At 63.6% G+C, this 5,041-nt stretch overlaps 1 non-coding gene across 1 annotated transcript in view; it reads left to right on the top strand.

The window, feature by feature from the left end:
* Positions 1–4,877: 4,877 nt before the first annotated feature.
* The window catches only part of LOC113074579 (18S ribosomal RNA), a 1,861-nt gene continuing 1,697 nt past the window's right edge, over positions 4,878–5,041 (top strand). Inside the window, exon 1 of the ribosomal RNA XR_003280673.1 lies at positions 4,878–5,041. This exon is cut by the window's right edge and continues 1,697 nt beyond it. This is a non-coding gene — a ribosomal RNA (18S ribosomal RNA).

Below are 5,041 nucleotides of genomic sequence, written 5' to 3' on the forward strand. Positions count from 1 at the left end.
CTCCGGTTCTCATTAACCGTGGAGGCTGAGCCCCAGGGGCTTTTTCGAGCGACCCAGGCCCAACGAGGCCTCACCCTCTCGGGCATGGGGGTGAGATGGCGCCCCCTACTCCGGTTCTCATTAACCGTGGAGGCTGAGCTCCAGGGGCTTTTTCGAGCGACCCAGGCCCAACGAGCCCTCACCCTCTCGGGCATGGGGGTGAGATGGCGCCCCCTACTCCGGTTCTCATTAACCGTGGAGGCTGAGCTCCAGGGGCTTTTTCGAGCGACCCAGGCCCAACGAGGCCTCACCCTCTCGGGCATGGGGGTGAGATGGCGCCCCCTACTCCGGTTCTCATTAACCGTGGAGGCTGAGCTCCAGGGGCTTTTTCGAGCGACCCAGGCCCAACGAGGCCTCACCCTCTCGGGCATGGGGGTGAGATGGCGCCCCCTACTCCGGTTCTCATTAACCGTGGAGGCTGAGCCCCAGGGGCTTTTTCGAGCGACCCAGGCCCAACGAGGCCTCACCCTCTCGGGCATGGGGGTGAGATGGCGCCCCCTACTCCGGTTCTCATTAACCGTGGAGGCTGAGCTCCAGGGGCTTTTTCGAGCGACCCAGGCCCAACGAGGCCTCACCCTCTCGGGCATGGGGGTGAGATGGCGCCCCCTACTCCGGTTCTCATTAACCGTGGAGGCTGAGCTCTAGGGGCTTTTTCGAGCGACCCAGGCCCAGCGAGGCCTCACCGTCTCGGGCATGAGAGTGAGATGGCTCCCCCTAGTCTGGTTCTCTGTAAATTTGAAGGTTGAGCTCCAGGGGCTTTTTCGAGCGGCCCAGGCCCAACGAGGCCTCACCGTCTTGGGCATGAGAGTGAGATGGCTGCCCCTAGTCTGGTTCTCTGTAAATTTGAAGGTTGAGCTCCAGGGGCTTTTTCGGTCGACTGAGGCCCAGCGTGGCCTCACCGTCCTGGGCATGAGAGTGAGATGGCGCCCCCTACTCCGGTTCGCATTAACCGTGGAGGCTGAGCTCCAGGGGCATTTTCGAGCGACCCAGGCCCAACGAGGCCTCACCCTCTCGGGCATGGGGGTGAGATGGCGCCCCCTACTCCGGTTCTCATTAACCGTGGAGGCTGAGCTCCAGGGGCTTTTTCGAGCGACCCAGGCCCAACGAGGCCTCACCCTCTCGGGCATGGGGGTGAGATGGCGCCCCCTACTCCGGTTCTCATTAACCGTGGAGGCTGAGCTCCAGGGGCTTTTTCGAGCGACCCAGGCCCAACGAGGCCTCACCCTCTCGGGCATGGGGGTGAGATGGCGCCCCCTACTCCGGTTCTCATTAACCGTGGAGCCTGAGCTCCAGGGGCTTTTTCGAGCGACCCAGGCCCAGCGAGGCCTCACCGTCTTGGGCATGAGAGTGAGACGGCTCCCCCTAGTCTGGTTCTCTGTAAATTTGAAGGTTGAGCTCCAGGGGCTTTTTTCGGTCGACCGAGGCCCAGCGTGGCCTCACCGTCCTGGGCATGAGAGTGAGATGGCGCCCCCTACTCCGGTTCTCATTAACCGTGGAGGCTGAGCTCCAGGGGCTTTTTCGAGCGACCCAGGCCCAACGAGGCCTCACCCTCTCGGGCATGGGGGTGAGATGGCGCCCCCTACTCCGGTTCTCATTAACCGTGGAGGCTGAGCTCCAGGGGCTTTTTCGAGCGACCCAGGCCCAACGAGGCCTCACCGTCTTGGGCATGAGAGTGAGATGGCGCCCCCTACTCCGGTTCTCATTAACCGTGAAGGCTGAGCTCCAGGGGCTTTTTCGAGCGACCCAGGCCCAACGAGGCCTCACCGTCTCGGGCATGAGAGTGAGACGGCTCCCCCTAGTCTGGTTCTCTGTAAATTTGAAGGTAGAGCTCCAGGGGCATTTTCGAGAGACCCAGGCCCAACGAGGCCTCACCCTCTCGGGCATGAGAGTGAGACGGCTCCCCCTAGTCTGGTTCTCTGTAAATTTGAAGGTTGAGCTCCAGGGGCATTTTCGAGCGACCCAGGCCCAACGAGGCCTCACCCTCTCGGGCATGAGGGTGAGATGGCTCCCCCTAGTCTGGTTCTCTGTAAATTTGAAGGTTGAGCTCCAGGGGCATTTTCGAGCGACCCAGGCCCAACGAGGCCTCACCCTCTCGGGCATGAGAGTGAGACGGCTCCCCCTAGTCTGGTTCTCTGTAAATTTGAACGTTGAGCTCCAAGGTCTATTTCCAGCGACCCAGGCCCAGCGTGGCCTCCCTCTCTTGGGCATGAGAGTGAGATAGCACCCCCTACTCCGGTTCTCGGTTTGCTGGGTGACCAGTGGCGGGTCGTAGGCTCCAGGGCCTCTTTGGTGAGAGACCTATCCGACCGGCCCTAGCCCTCGTCGGCCTCGCTCGGCAGGTCGGAGGCCCTGGAGGAATTCGGGGTTGGAAAAATGACTAAGTCGAAAACGCGGGCCTTGGCCAGACATCCACCCTCCCCGAGGCTCCGGGGCAGGCCGGGAAAGGTGCCTCTTCCCCGGGCACGTTCTGGATTCACCCGCGACCCTGGAGGTCCGCCCGATAGGGGATGGCGTTTTTACGTGCCGTCGCGATTTGGACGAACGCGTCATTTTGTGGACTTAGGCTCTGGCGAAAACCATTTCGGATCCAGGGGGCTGTCTGGAGGGTTCCCCGGCCCACATACCCTCGCCGTGGCCGGGGTGACGCGATTCGTCTGAGGGCCCCCCGACCGGGAACGCAAACTGATACCTAAGGGGGCTTTGTGGACCGCTGCCCGGCCCAAGCACCATCGCCGTGGCCGGGGGCAGTCGAAAGACGACCGCCCTTACTGGGGAGAACCGTTCGCGGGGTGACCAGTGGTCGCCCGTGAGCTCTGACGACTAAGTCGGAAACGCGGGCCTTGGCCAAACATCCACCCTCCCCGAGGCTCCGGGGCAGGCCGGGAAAGGTGCCTCTTCCCCGGGCACCTTCTGGATTCACCCGCGACCCTGGAGGTCCGCCCGATAGGGGATGGCGTTTTTACGTGCCGTCGCGATTTGGACGAACGCGTCATTTTGTGGACTTAGGCTCTGGCGAAAACCATTTCGGATCCAGGGGGCTGTCTGGAGGGTTCCCCGGCCCACATACCCTCGCCGTGGCCGGGGTGACGCGATTCGTCTGAGGGCCCCCCGACCGGGAACGCAAACTGATACCTAAGGGGGCTTTGTGGACCGCTGCCCGGCCCAAGCACCATCGCCGTGGCCGGGGGCAGTCGAAAGACGACCGCCCTTACTGGGGAGAACCGTTCGCGGGGTGACCAGTGGTCGCCCGTGAGCTCTGACGACTAAGTCGGAAACGCGGGCCTTGGCCAAACATCCACCCTCCCCGAGGCTCCGGGGCAGGCCGGGAAAGGTGCCTCTTCCCCGGGCACCTTCTGGATTCACCCGCGACCCTGGAGGTCCGCCCGATAGGGGATGGCGTTTTTACGTGCCGTCGCGATTTGGACGAACGCGTCATTTTGTGGACTTAGGCTCTGGCGAAAACCATTTCGGATCCAGGGGGCTGTCTGGAGGGTTCCCCGGCCCACATACCCTCGCCGTGGCCGGGGTGACGCGATTCGTCTGAGGGCCCCCCGACCGGGAACGCAAACTGATACCTAAGGGGGCTTTGTGGACCGCTGCCCGGCCCAAGCACCATCTCCGTGGCCGGGGGCAGTCGAAAGACGACCGCCCTTACTGGGGAGAACCGTTCGCGGGGTGACCAGTGGTCGCCCGTGAGCTCTGACGACTAAGTCGGAAACGCGGGCCTTGGCCAAACATCCACCCTCCCCGAGGCTCCGGGGCAGGCCGGGAAAGGTGCCTCTTCCCCGGGCACCTTCTGGATTCACCCGCGACCCTGGAGGTCCGCCCGATAGGGGATGGCGTTTTTACGTGCCGTCGCGATTTGGACGAACGCGTCATTTTGTGGACTTAGGCTCTGGCGAAAACCATTTCGGATCCAGGGGGCTGTCTGGAGGGTTCCCCGGCCCACATACCCTCGCCGTGGCCGGGGTGACGCGATTCGTCTGAGGGCCCCCCGACCGGGAACGCAAACTGATACCTAAGGGGGCTTTGTGGACCGCTGCCCGGCCCAAGCACCATCTCCGTGGCCGGGGGCAGTCGAAAGACGACCGCCCTTACTGGGGAGAACCGTTCGCGGGGTGACCAGTGGTCGCCCGTGAGCTCTGACGACTAAGTCGGAAACGCGGGCTTTGGCCAAACATCCACCCTCCCCGAGGCTCCGGGGCAGGCCGGGAAAGGTGCCTCTTCCGCGGGCACCTTCTGGATTCACCCGCGACCCTGGAGGTCCGCCCGATAGGGGATGGCGTTTTTACGTGCCGTCGCGATTTCGGCGAACGCGTTATTTTGTGGACTTAGCGCGTATCGCAAGAGAACGGATCGAGTGGAGCACGTTGCGCGCCCGAGCTAGGACCCCGCCCGGCCACTGGCCGCTATGGGCGGGTGCGCCTAGGGGGCACGGTGGTTGGAAGGTACGAGCGAAACACCGTGTCCGGCACATGCGCGCATGAGAAGGGGCTCTGCCCCCCTCTTTCTTGGGAGACTCAGACGGCCGGTCTATCGTAAATGTCCGCCACCGGCGGTCGGAGAGGAGGCGCGAGGCGGGAGGTCGGCTCCGTCCGGCCCTCGCCCGTCCTCCTCCCGGCCCCGCGAAGCACACTTTTCCCGGTTACGGCCTCGATCAGCGGCCAGCCACCCCCGTGACCCACGAGCGGGGGAGGTCGCCGCACGTCGCCCTATGAGCGGCCGCGCCGCCTGGGTTCCGCCTCCCCCCGGGGGGGTGGACACCCTGCGCGGAGCGAGACCCGCGTGTAGGAAACAAGCGCGCTGCGGTTGTCCATCCCACACCCCCTCTTGAGGGCTACCTGGTTGATCCTGCCAGTAACATATGCTTGTCTCAAAGATTAAGCCATGCAGGTCTAAGTACACACGGCCGGTACAGTGAAACTGCGAATGGCTCATTAAATCAGTTATGGTCCCTTTGATCGCTCCACCCGGTACTTGGATAACTGTGGCAATTCCAGAG

The sequence above is a fragment of the Carassius auratus genome, unplaced genomic scaffold (genome assembly GCF_003368295.1).
Source record: "Carassius auratus strain Wakin unplaced genomic scaffold, ASM336829v1 scaf_tig00015185, whole genome shotgun sequence".
NCBI lineage: Eukaryota > Metazoa > Chordata > Actinopteri > Cypriniformes > Cyprinidae > Carassius > Carassius auratus.